The sequence below is a fragment of the Anser brachyrhynchus genome (genome assembly GCF_964034855.1).
Source record: "Anser brachyrhynchus genome assembly, chromosome: 26".
NCBI classification, from domain to species: domain Eukaryota; kingdom Metazoa; phylum Chordata; class Aves; order Anseriformes; family Anatidae; genus Anser; species Anser brachyrhynchus.
This window is the reverse complement of record NC_137719.1, coordinates 3,921,161-3,934,968: the sequence shown is the minus strand read 5'-3', so window position 1 is coordinate 3,934,968 and position 13,808 is coordinate 3,921,161.

The following is a 13,808-nucleotide window of genomic DNA, read 5'->3' as shown; positions in this document are numbered from 1 at the left end:
TAGAGGAATATGGAAACACGTTTCTATTGTCCCTAACACTTTTAGATAAGATTGTAGAGTTTTACAGAGACTTTTTTTAATTTTTTTTGCATTGGTACCATTCGTTTAACTTGCAGTTTGGTGTCCAGAGAGAAATTAATGAAACTTAAGGGCAGAAAATCCCATGAGTGCTTATTCTGGTATATATAATGAAGGGAAAAGATGGTTTAAGTCTGCCTTTCCAGGTAGGCTCCCAGGTTCATACTCTGTATAGACTGTGTCTGATCTCCTGAGTAAGTGTTTTAATGCAAATCTCTGCATTTCAAGACAACTTTTCTCTGGGAAATTTCACAACCGTCTACTACTAAGTAGTAACAAGCATCTAAATACTTGGTGAGAGCTGTCATTTATCTGTGACCAAGAGAAAAATGGTATGTAATATCTTCACTAAAATTTGAGCTGAGACCTACCAACGTGCTAGCATGATGATGTGCCTGAACAGAGCAGCAAGGCTTCGTTTATGAAGATGTGACGGCATCAGCGCAGCGATTGTGTCAGACTGCTCTTGCTGAAGATGGATTTTCACAGAGCCTGTGAGGAATACAGAAACACCCCTAGGTAACTTCATTTGGGAGTTGGCAGCTGTTTATCCTGTTCCCTTTTTGGAACTTCCATCCTTCGTTTAATGTCTTCCATCTTTCTGTGAAAATGTATAGAATTTTAATGGTTAAATACTAACATGCAATCTTGTAGAAATCTTACTTCTTACCCCTCCTTACTGAAAAGATACCTTCCTTCTTTGCTGAAGTGCTTATTCCCCCCCCCCCCCCCTACGAAAAAGTACTGTTTTTACTTCAAAAATGCTACATGTGCTTCTGACCAAGCAAAATCTAAAAGGTGTGCTGTTCTTCTGATACTTTGTGAACAGGAGCAAGCAATGTGATTGTCTTTCAGGTCATCTGAAGTGGGGTTTTTGGGGACTGGTCTGTTCTGACACCAGCTAGCACAACATTCTTCCTCCTGCAGCTTGCCATTTACTGAAAACCTTGTTTGGGCTCTTCCATTATTTGCTTGTAAAACCACTTGTTCATTCCTTGGGTGCTTCTGGTGTCACCTTGCCTCACTGTGCTCCTCTTTTCTATGATGCACCCAGTCTTGTTGGCTGCTCCTTCTGCTTCCTTCCTTTATGTCCTCGTGCTGCTGTTCCTTTCCCCTCAAGCACTGTGAGCAGACACTGAGCACGCACCTATTCCATGAAGAGCTTCAGTTACTGCGACAAAGCAGTGCCTCGTTTGTGTTTTCTGGTTCCACGAGACCCCCATTTTTTTCAGGTGGGTATCTGTAGGTACTGCATGGCTTCACCTCTCGCACTGTTAATTTTTGGTTGATCTGGTAGAGCCCAGAAAGGTGTTCAGGAGACGCTGCTGCTGCTGCTACCTCAAAGGAGCAGGTCACAAAATCTGTCTTTGTCACTGCTGTAGGAAAGAGGGTGATAAGAGCTTAATAAGTAAGCTAAATTGGGTTTCAGCTCTGAACTTAAGATGATCTTGTGGACTTTTCTGCCCAAGAAGTCCTCCCGAAGGCCTGAAAAATGCTCCGTGATGGTCGTTCACTTCCAGTAGTGCTGGATAAAAAAATTGCTTGCACCTCTGGATTTCACACAGACTAGGACTGTCAGGAATAAGTCACTGTTTCTGACTGCTTGTCGTGGGAGATGAGGTGGGGGAGAAGGAATAGCTGGCAGTATTTCGGTTTTAAGGACTGGTGTAGCTGTTGGTGAATTGAGCAGGCACTTACAGAAGTACCAGTTGTCTGCTCTGTGGCCTGGTTTGGATGTGGAGAGGTCTGTGATCCTAAATCTCTGTCTGACTGGGGTTGTAGTGCTCAAATATTTTTGTGGTAAGCATGACAAAAATCTGTCAGTGCTGCTGAGTGACTTGGGCTAAAATCTGTGTGTCTAGGGTACAGCCTACCGTCTCCCTTTGAATTTCACGTAGACCTCATTTGTTTCTCACATGAGCAGGCTGAACTAGTTCCAGCAGACCACAGAGCCGTGTACTTGGATGTACATGTTGTCAATTCTCAGTCTAAAGCAAAAAGACAATTACAGCTTCTTCGAGAGCCCTCTAACAGGCAGGCAGCATCCTGGGATTCTGGTTCCCACCGATTATTTTAATACCTTGCTTCATCCCATGACACTTTGTGCCTGTTTCTTGTAGCAGAAGGCAGCTGCAGTGAAGCATCTCTGTGCTGGGCACGCTGCAAGCCTCGCTTTGCAGCACTGCAGCTTGCCCTGAGCTGGTGTTGGGCTTGGCTTCTGTGCGCTAACAATTTGCTCTTGACTAGTTGATTATAGCCAGGGACAATCATAACCTAGCCCTAACTTTAAATCCCCTGCTGTCTCTTCATAAGCTTACAGCCAGGGCTGGAGGTGAGTTGCTTTTAGCGCATTTGGGACAAAAATACTCGAGACTGCTAGCTGTGCAGTGTCATAGCAAGGAGTTAAATATTCAGTTACTTAGAGAAGGAGGTGTCTTCCACTGAAACTGCTAAACACATCCATAAATTTCCAGAAGTAAGTTCTTATCTGAGCCGTTGCCAAAAGCCTAATGCTCAGAAATGGATTTTTAGTGTGCAAGTGAACACGCGTGTGTGACGGGGAGGAGGAGGTGTGGCCGGCTGAGCATCAGCAACGAGCGAGCCCTCCACCAGCGCTGCAGCTTTTTCCTATAGGCTTCCCGGCTAGGTGAGAGCTCGAGGCTGAGGGAGAAGGCTCCCCAATTGGCTGCGAACATGGTGGCACGATACGTGATGTCACCCTGATGTCACCCGGCAGGCTGCTGCCCCGCATCGTCTCCTGGCACTCTGCGGGCTTGGGCTCGCTTCTGGGCAGAAGCGTGCGTGGCAGCGCCGTGCTGCAAGGTGCTGCGTCGCGTTCCCTTCCGCCTTACTTCCATCTGTAAAGCAAGAGTCGCTCGTAAATCATTCCTGTTCCACTTAGGGCTGGGCAGGGCAAAGCTAATGTGAAATTAGTACGGGGGGAATTAGGTTTTAGTGGTTCTGCACAAGAGTTATGGTTTTCTGAGGAGTAAGCAAAGAGCTGCAGGAAATACTTACCGTGATGGATGCTGGAGGAGGGCTCAGACAAATGCACTGCTGCTGACAGTATTGTGTTAATCGTGAGCATTTACCAGGGATAATCAGATGAGCGTAACAGACAGAGGAGAAAAAGCACAATGGAAGAGACTTTCCTCCCAGCCTCTCTCTCTCTCAAACCTTCTGACTCGGGTCTTGTGATGCTGAGCTCCACAAACATAAGAAGTCTTTTTTTGCCCCAAAGTGCTTGTTTGTTGTTCCTGCGGCACACACCTCACTGAACATGCAGATGTGCCTGCAGGATTGACACACCCCCTGAAAGCCAGAGCAGCACAAGCCAGTTTCCCCGTTTACACCTCTTCCTTACCAGCTTATTTACCCCTTGTAGTGAATTTGACCAGATTTTTTTAGTGTCGTATATTTAGGATTTGCTCTTTCAGTGATAAGAATTTTGTTTTGTTTGGGATTGGGCTAGGAACATATCTTGTAGGTTTGTTTCTCAGGGTGGGAACTTAAAGGAACAGCTGCCTTTATGCCACTGACTAAATAATGACTCTGGGAAAGTCTTTGTGACTCGCTCCTCGTCTGTGAAGTGGAAATATTAGCCTGCTGTAGAAAAGTATTAATGGCTTCATTTAAAAGCAAAGGATTTCTATAATCCTTTTGTGTAAAGATCATATACCAATGATGATTTTTCCACATTCTTAACCAGTGTAAATGAGTTTAGCGTCAATAAATTGTATTCTGATCTGTGCTCTCTAACCTGTTCTTGTTTGATTAGTTTTGGAAATACATTATACGGTATTTCTGCCTTTGCTTTTAAGGGCAGATTTGATGACCCATTAAGTGAATACTGAATTTATATTCTAGTAGAAGAGTATTCCTAAGATACTGAAGTTTGTGTGGAATTGGGTGATTTTGGTGAGCTGTTTTTATGGTCCATGTAGTAATGGAGCAGTGAGATGATGCTGTGTAACCTTACTGGTTTGAACTGGTCTAGCATGTTGACACACTCAGTCCATAAGGGCACTTCGGATCCCAATTTTTGATAGCGTGATACGAGTACTTCACATACAGGTACAGTACCGTGCTCGATGCGATCAGGCTGTGTGATTGGAGTCATACGAACTCTACCGTAGGTTTTAGGATCTCAGAAGCTGAAAATGTATTGCTTGTTTCTGCAATTGATAAATAGCAATTGATAGATACACGTGGAGCCTCGTTGGAGAGCAGTGGGCTCTGAGAGCATATGGATATCCAAGTATCTGGGTGAACTGAGCTGGGGGATTATGGCAGACTGTCCTTTGAGCTGTGCTGCACCTACAGACGCGCTCCTACATCAGGACATAGGTGACACGAAGCGGGGTGCCTGGTGCTGTCACATTACGATTCTTTCTATGTCAGTGCACACACAGTCTGTTGTGCTCTCTGTTCCCTGCCGTTCTTATCGGCAAAGAAATCCGCATTGTTCTGGAGGCAGAATCCAGCGGTCTTCCCAGACCTCCTATGGAGAGCGATGAAAACCTCATTGGTAAGCCTGAGATGCTTTTATCACATGTGCTGGGGCAGTGAGCCAGAAACTTAATGATGATCTCTAGAGGTTAGGCAGAGCAATTAGAATATTGGTTGGATAGAATAATTTAAACCACCTAAAGGCTCTTCGCCAACGCACCGCTGAATATCTTCTTCCTTTGACTTTGAGGCACAGGGCTTGATTAAGGTTCAAATGCATTCCGCACCAGTGGTTTCTTCCATGGAACTGATTTATGTTCCATCATTGGCTGCTTCTACCTTTTGCTCAAGTAAGTTTTTATGTCTTTTGGTCAAGCTTCTTAAAGTTGTCTGAATCTACTGGATTTTATCACATCTGCCTGAGTTTGCCAGCAGCCTGGAGCAGCAGCTTGCAGGTGGGTGAGCTGTCCCATGCAGGGTGGTTCGCTCTAAGACCTGCTTCTGTTCTCCAGAGCCCAATCTTGCAGAGTTGTCAGAGCAGCCAGGGTGCCAGATCCGTGTGCTGGAGCCAGGCGAGGGCTGTGGCAAAGAAATCCAGGGTAGGGAAAGTTCCTGCAAGGATCCTGGAGGAGTGATGGGCACTGGTGTTTTGCGTGTGTCAGAAGAGAACATTTGCTCTCCTTCTGGTCTGAAGTGTCACGAAGAGAGTCTGGGACCTCTGGGCACTGGGTTAGGGTTGCAATAAGCCATATTCTGCCCTGCCTCATCCTTCACTGGGAGTTGTAGATTTCAGCAGGGTCAAGCCAAGGCTTATTTTCTGCATAATGACTGCATGAAATACAAGCAGGTTTAATGCATCAGCCGTACCGATAGGAGCTGTGGGTCAAGTTCCCCACATACAGACCATCCTTTGTGGGACACGAGAGCTGCCCAGCCCTTGCGCCAGGGCTCTGTTCCGAAGCGAGCCTCACTCAGAGCTCTTGTGAGGCAAACGCAGAGCTCCTGCCGGTGCTGTGACCTCCCGGGCGGCTCTGAGTTGCCATGGCCACGCGGCATATTAGCGGCAGAGCCCGAGTCAAAGCTGGGCTCAGTCTTTCCGCTGGCCGCAGCAGGCTTCAGGGTGAGGGATGGAGCATCAGAGGCCCAGCTGACGGCTCTTCCTTCTGTCTTGGTACAGCGATCGGCGTTCCCCAGCCCCGAGCGAAGATTTGGTGGCCTGGCACTCGGGAGGATGCTGCTCTGCGAGCTCTCAGGATGCTGTGCCGAGCTCGCTTCTGCCTCCAGATGCCCTCCATGCAGCGCTCCGGCACGCTGTGCTGCAATTAGTCTGGCAGGTGCCCGGCACTACAGCTCATTATTAACCAGCCCTAATACCGTGCTGCAGGCGCACGTGATGCCTTGCAAAGAGAGGGATGGAGGTTCCTTGCCCTGAGCACCCGTTTGCCTTTTGTTCCTAAAACCTCTCCCCCCCGAGCAGCTCGGTGCCTCACAATGATTTCTTCCCCACCCCACGTGCATTTGGAGAGAGAATTAACCTTTCAGCAGCCTGATTAACAATGAACTCCTGCATCCTTCCTGGGAAAGCAATAACTTCCATAGAAAACCACACTTTCTCTCTTCCCAGCTTGATTTTGTTTTTCTTAAATCAAATCAAGGGACACTGCTACTCCTCATTGACCTTGGGATGTGTCGGTCCCATGCAGCACACGAAGAAAACCCAACGTCTGCCTTGTGGCTAGAGCAGGTTATAATTATTATTTTTTAAATTGCCCGTAACCTAGGCAAAACTGCCACCATGTTTTCTCACCATAGTAGAGATACTTCGCTGTTATTATTTTGAAGATGAAGAGGAAAGTGTGCAGTTTCTTGTTTCTTTGGAGCGTGGGGGATAGCACTTAAAAAGTTTCTGTGTGCAGATTACGTTGTGCTTCACTTTAAGAGTAAGTACGGGGAGGTCTAGCCCAAGATGAAGGGGATTAAAATGAGGAAAATCTGTACCCGTTAGATGTATCTGGTCACGTGAGTAAAAAAAAAAAAAAAAAAAAAAGGTGTAATACATGTTTGTAGCATTAGGACTAGCCAGGGAAATAAGGAGTAGGGTTTAGCCCAGAGCTGATTCTGTGAAGCATTAAAGCACCGCAGACAGGACAGCCTCCCGACATACTTGTTAGGCTGCCACTGCTGCTATCTCTGCTTATTCTTCCTCTCTAAACATATCAGGAACCTGGGATGGGATGCAAAAGTTTTGTGAGACCTTTTTATGCGCAGGTCGGGTAGAAGGCTTTGTAGCAGCTGTCTGCCTGGTAGAATACTGATAGAGGCAAAGCGTCAGACTGCTCTTGTGGAAACAATGAATGCAGCCGTGAGTGAAGGTGAACCAGACCCAAGCAGGTTCCCAACGCAGGCTGCCGAGGAGGGCTAGCAGCTGGGCTGGCGGGTGGTTTGGTGCTGGGGAAGGCAGGCACAACCCCTGTCCCGATGCAGTTGGGTTTCTGTCCTCGTCAGTCTGCTGGGGAGCGTTTGTTGTCCTCCCTTCAGCCAGTTTCTTGGTGTCCGTTTCAATACGGCGATGTATTGCCTCTGCTCTCCCTTTTCTCTTGCTTGGCCAGGTAGCAGTCAAACGAGGGGTTTGTGTTACAAAAGAAACCGCTGTTGTCTGCCGTGAGTTGCAGCTGTACTTATCCTCCGTGCCCCTGCATGGTTCTGTCCCTTCCCGGAGGGACGCGGCTCCCTCGACTCAACAGGCAGCAGCTTTTTGGTTGTGCTTGCACAGACGCTTCCAAACAACTCCAGGCTGAACAGCATCACCTAACTCTTCTGTCAGTTAATGCCCAGATCTTGCTCTAGGCTGTTCTTTCCCTGTCTGGGTGAGTAATAAAAACATCTCTGATCCAGGAGAGGTAATTTTCCAAAAACTTTACAGGAAAATTCAGAGAGATTCCTATGAATTAGGGCCTTGTAAGCCGTAGGTGGTGATTCCAGGGCACTTTGGGTTTACCTCTTCTTCAGAGGGCTGTTGCAAACCAGGCAGTGCACTGCCAGCACGTATTCTTCTCTCAGTATTAGCAAAGCAACACAGACTCCACCATTTAAGGTTTTCTCCAGGGCTTTAAAGCTCCTTGCAGCTGAGGCCCCTGTTCAGTGGCTTCCTTCTGCCTCTTTCAGGCTCTGACAAATGGGGGGGTAATAATAACAATAATTTAAAAAAAAAAAAGCCATACCTTCTTCCTTCCCTGATTCTCATCTCTGTTTCCTTGCCTGTGTGCCAGGTTTCCTTGCTGCACGCTTTGCTGGAGGCAGGCACAGTAATGGTCTGGGCCTCTGTGAGACATCTCCAGCCGGCAGTGTTAATTGCTGAGCGCTTTTGAAATCAGCACTGTAAACACTTGAGGGTTTTTCCTGTTGGGATGGGCGCCTGCCCAGTGGGTTTCTGTCCTGCGCCCTGCCTTTCACATCAGGATCTTCGGAAGAGCCACGATGGTGTTCTGCTCCTGGCTATTTGTAGGATCAGCTGCCTGACTTCCCTGGATCTGGGATTGGGATCGTAAGAAGAACGAGCTCCGTGGCAGGAGGTTGCTGCCCTCCAGCGCTGCAGCCCGGCTGTCAGACCCAATATTTTCTCTGTGCCACAGCGGTGCCGGGACGTGGGTCTGTTGGCACCGGCTGATCTTTCTGCTGCATGCTCCTCGAGCAGACCCGGGTCTGGTACCACGCTCTTGTGGCATTTTTGTGTATTTATTTAGAGGAGAAGGATTTTGTTGTTCGGCTCTGCACAGAACCCCACTGAATTCCTGGGAACTGCGAGTTTCCGTGCCTGCCTGTCTCGTGACGGGGATGAGCTGGAAGGAGGGCTTCTCTGGCCGAGAGCTGCTCCTTTGCCTGTGTCTGAGGGAAGGAGGGCGGCGCAGTGAGTCACGGGCTGCCGAAGCCCTTCTGGCAGGGCCTGCCTGCGATGTATTCAGATGTACCCAGGCATGGCTGAATGAAGTGTAATGGGTCGAACTTCCGTGGTGATCTTTGCCTAGATTAGGCCTTTTCTTCCCCCCCAGTGGAAGTCAGACATTTAAATCCCTTCTGTTTCTTTACAGTTCTCTACCCAAGGCTTATTCTGCTTCCCCGTCAGGAGTTTTAAGGTTAGCTGGCTGTGCAGGCGCTGTCTTGTCCTCCCACAAAAGACAAAACCTGCAAGTGTGCTGGTCTTACCACTTCTCGATCTGCCTGCTTACACCCAGAGAGATACCAGGCAAATCAGGCGTACCCCGGAGCTGTTCATGTTGGCCGTCAGTAAAGGATGGCAGCCCAGCTTCCTGGAGCCTTTTGGAAATACGTGGTGAGGAATGAAAGCCTTAGGTGCTTTCAGAGGGTTGCTTAAAGCTTTGTTTTTTTAATCTAGCTGTGGAACAGCATTGTTAGTAACATGGAAGAAATCCTTTTCCCTTGCAGATGCCAACTCCTGCAGGAGCACTGCTCCTTTCTGTTAGCTCTAAGATAAAGGGAGCTGTTTTTCTCAGCTCTGGGAAGTGAATAGCAAAGTGTGGCCATTTATAGCAGTTCCTCTTTCAGGATGATTTCCAAGTGATTTACTGATGTGATGCCACCAGGGAGAGAAGGGAAGCTGAGTTAGAGGGAACGTTCAAGAAGGTTGGAAGCTTCAGGGGCCTGAAGTAGAAGAGGCTTGGCATCCGGCAGGGTCAGCGCTGCAGAAGGAGTTGGTCTGACAAAAGACCCAGGCAGAAATAGCAAAAAGACACCTGGAGATCTGCCAGCAATGGCAGTTCTGAGAGTTAAACAAACGGAAGTTTGTCGTTGATCTGAGACACTCGATTGCGAGATGCACAAAGGGATCATTACGGGACAAAAAGTGTGACCTGATAGTTAAAACCATGGATCAAGATTGTGATTCTACCACTAATTTGGTGTGTGACTTGAGGTGAGGTGAGTCATTTACTTCTTGCGCCATCTCCCTTCTCCGTCCCCTCCTATTTAGGTGGTGAGGAGATTGGAGCAGCCTCGCTCCGACAGCAGGAGGGTGCTGGCAACCCTGTTACACCACCCAGCCCACTGCTGCCCTGGAGAAGAAAGGTCTTTCTTTGGACCTCCTTTGGGCCAAAACTAAAGGTCCTTCTTTGAGTCTAGGGGCCTGTCATCGAAATGGGGTGACCTGTGGTCCTGGGGAGCTGGGGAAGGACTCTGGCTAATGTGATAAGTACGTAGGAATGATCAGAAGCTGGGTACTCTTGGATAATTGATTAATTACTCTCATTTTATTAAGCAATGCATTAAGTAGGGTTCAGTGCACTAAAAACTCATTAACCAGGGCAATCAGGGACAAGCACAACAAGCACATGCAATTTGATTTTCCCAAGGGTTGCAAAACACCCGCACGTATACACAAAACCCTTTTGAAGTCCCAAGTCATCACATCCTGCAACCTGGAAAAGCAGAAGAGCCAAACTGCTCCGCCTGCTTTTGTAGGTCTTGCAGTAAGCCATTGCTATCAGGACCCTGTTGGTCTGAACAGGTAGGACAAGGAAGAAACTTGTGTTTTAGAGCAGTGAGACATGTGAAAGGGAAAGAAAGAAAAATCTTCCTTTGTATGAGGGTAGTTGGGTGAATATAGCAAACCAGCATGAGCTGCAGTCCCTGGCTGGCTTGGAATAAAGTGCTGCTGAACTCAACTCAGGCTGGAAGTTTTCACATGGTTTGGGTAACACCTGAGTCAAATCAATTCGCTAAGAAAGCCATACAGCTCTGCATCCTCCCATCTTCTTAATGCACAGCATAACACTGCCTGATACACCCGCAGGCCCAAATGGGAGCTGGATCTTGAGTCCTCCTGGCAAATATTTGCCTGTATTGTCAGTAATTGGGTTGACGGTCTGTTGTCAGTCTTGAATATTTCGTGGAAGTAAGGCCCACCGTAATGGAACTTATCATGACAATGGTGTTGTTTTACTGCTCAGTATGGCTCGGTGGACCGTTCACCACGGCTTCATGGACATTAGCTCTTTGTGGTTGGAGAACCGATGACTTAATGCGGTGCTGAGAGGTAATTTTGCTGTTACCGTGATGGATGCAGCACAGTAACATGGGTAGAAAACAGTGTCTATTTATGGGCCTCTCATCAAGATATATGATCTATAGAATGAAATGTTTTCTTGGTAACAATCTGAAGGATTGTGTAAGAACTGCTGACAGCCCGGACTGTGCCTTTGGTGGTGAGGTAGAGAGAAGCAGGAAAGATGGATGCAGCAATTATGATGGAGGCAAAGTCAGCCAACAAATTGGCCATTTCCTTTTTTCCATTCAGTTAGGAGTGACAAATGGTTTAATTTACATTACTTCCTTATATTAAACTACAGTGTGTTCAACTGCCTGGAGATTAATTCAGTCTATGGATCTGGCAGATCGCATTTATTTGAATGTGTTTTCTTTTTAAAAGTTCATATTGAATTTTGCTTGGTTCTAGTCTGTTAGGCTCCTGAAATGCAATGGTTGCAAGAAACCTAGATGAAAGGATTACAGAGCAATTAAAATTCCTTGTCCTTTTTCTTTTTCCTTTCTGGCACCCCTGTTTGTAGAGTGGATTGTTTCTGTCTGGAAGATCTAATTAAGCTTGCAACACTGAAAGATGGTAAAGAGTTCGAGGTGGCCTTTGCCATTCAGCATAGGTAGGGCACGAGAGCTGTATGATATCTTACTTATGTCATGTTCTCATGTCATTTGCACTTGATGTGACAACTCAAAATGCCATAAACAGATGAGAAGGATTGTTTAACGGAGTCGCATTGATTTACAGTACTGAAAATGCGGCTTATCCTTTCCAAAAATGGGATTAACTAACTCAAACTTCTCTGCAAAAGGAATGTAGAGGCCTTTCTCACTATGCCCTAACATTTTAGTGGAATCAGTCTGAATCAATCCTGCCAGCCAGTGCTCAGAAATAAAATCTGGTGTTATTTTTAACTGTGTAATAATGGATACAGAAGACGGCTAATTTCAAGGAACAGGAGAGCAGTTAACAGAAATAGTGAGTGCTATTCTCATCGGGTTTGGCTCTGTTTTCTTCTTGAGATTTGTCCACTGACACATGAAGGTGTGGGGTTTATTTTGCAATGTATCTGCTTATCAGAAGCAGCCACTGACTAATCTCTGTGAGTAAATTTTGGTCTGTGATTTGTTGGTGAGTGTTCAGCACTCAAATCCAAGCTGCTTTGAGTACATATGCCAAATAAACACACCTTGCCTAGGGCCAGCACATATCCTGACTTACTTGCAGTTTCGAGTAGGCTGAATTAATGCACAGGCCAGAATTCTGCTCCTCTTGCCAGAACAGAAATTGATGTCAGCAGTTACGTGTTGAGGAGGAAGATGCTCCTCACAGAGGTGATCACGAGCCAGATCTCATTTCAGAGTGGGTCTCAGGTGAGGGGGACAGGCTGGACGAAGTGACCAAGCGTGTGCCCCTATGGCAGATCTCTAAGTGGCTGCTGCAGCCTTGTCGTTTCCTTGTCCTCCTCATCCCCAAACTTTGCAGATCCCCATCTGCACTCTTTAGAAACCATGCATCTGCACTTCTACCCTGCGTCTCTAAAACGGGTATGAAGGGATTTCTTTCCTCCCTCGCTGGACTGCAAAGGCTCGGTCTCTGAGCGGCAGGGACTGCCCGGGACTTCAGGCGTCCCAGCAGCAGCAGTGCCCCACATTCAGCTGTGTCTCGCTGCTGCTAATTGACAGCAGGGTGAGTGCCAGCTCCTCGGGACGTGGGCTGGGTGTATTTTCCTGTGAAGCCCACTTGCGTCGTTTTGTGGCTAAACGAATAACACGGCTGTCTTCTGCTGCTCTTTGTTACTTCTCACCCATCTTGTGATTTATGCAAGGCCTCATCCTAGGGCGCTTCTCTGTCTATTCATGTATTTAGCTCCAGCTTTTTGCTGTGCCATCTGAGAGCAGAAAGCCCAGCGTTACACAGAACAGGAGCAAAGCGAGGAGAAGGCAGATTCTGACGGAGCTCGCCAAGGCCTAGGCTTGGTGAGTGGTAACCAAGGCAACGAGGCCTCTTTGGAAATAAGTGCTCGCTGCAGCCCCCCATTTTGTGCAGAGAACTGGGCAGCGTTAAAGATTAGAGAAGACAAGGTAAGATCTGGTAGGCAAACAAAGCTGTCAGACGTGCAATCAGAAATGCCTGCCACCGAACCGACTAAATTAAAGCAGGCCCCAAGTGGGGACGAACGTTCGCTGATGGTTTGGCTGTTGCCCTGCGAGTGATTGAAGGGGCTGTTAGAGTTCATCAAGAAATGAAAATACAGATTTCAAGAAAAGGTTTTGTGTGAAACCAAAAGCGGCCATGGTCTGCTCTAGTTTACACTGTAACTCTGGCAGATCTCAGGCCACAATGTTGTAGCAGAGTGCAAACTTAGCCCAAAGCCTTCACTGCGGGGAAAAATTCCTACAGGTCTGATTTTAATTGCTAGATTTGACATGGAGATAAATGGGAGGGAGACATAAGTGACCATTTTAAGCTACTTTTGTGCTCCTATCATCTGTAAAAGGCCTTGGGGGTGTAAGCAGGCATTATGGCTGCTTTAATTTACATTCATAATGTAATGCTCTTTGGCTGATACTTTTCCCTTAATATCCCTGCAACACACCCTACGTCTCTCCTGGTCTATTCTTAAGCTGTGATTTTAGTTTTTTAGAGAATGATCTGTGGTGTAGGGGGAGGATGTTGTGTGGGGACTTGTGAACTTCCCCAGTCGCAGGGGGCTGCTCTCCGTCCCACTCGGTCCTGCTGGCCCAGGGCTTTTGGGCGATTGGATCTGCTAGGAGGCAAGCTAATTTTTGTCCTGAACAAAGCCCTGAACCACCAATATTGTATTGTTTCAGGTGAGCCACACTCAGGACTCCCGTGCTGCTTATGCCTTAGTTGTGTGAAGGGTGAAGTCAGTCGCTGCATGGGCTCTGCAGGTAACCTCATGGCAAGGTTTGACTCTGACCCTTAGCATCTGTGCTGCAGAATCCTTGCAATGCGCTTGTCCCACTGCTGGCCGGTGTGATCACAGCCATCTGCGAGCAAACCTTCAGCTGCTGGAAGGGGCAAACCTGCCTGAACAAAGGCAGCAGTGGAGGGATCTGTAGCCCCAGCTGTTCTTAGTGCCCAGTGCTTTTGATCACAGTGAGCCCAGCCTTTTTACTGTGCAGCCATGGGTTACTTGCTGGCTGCTTCAGTACCTGGAGAGTAAGTGGGTGGGTAGTCAGCTTTTGTCTTCAGCAGGGCCTCG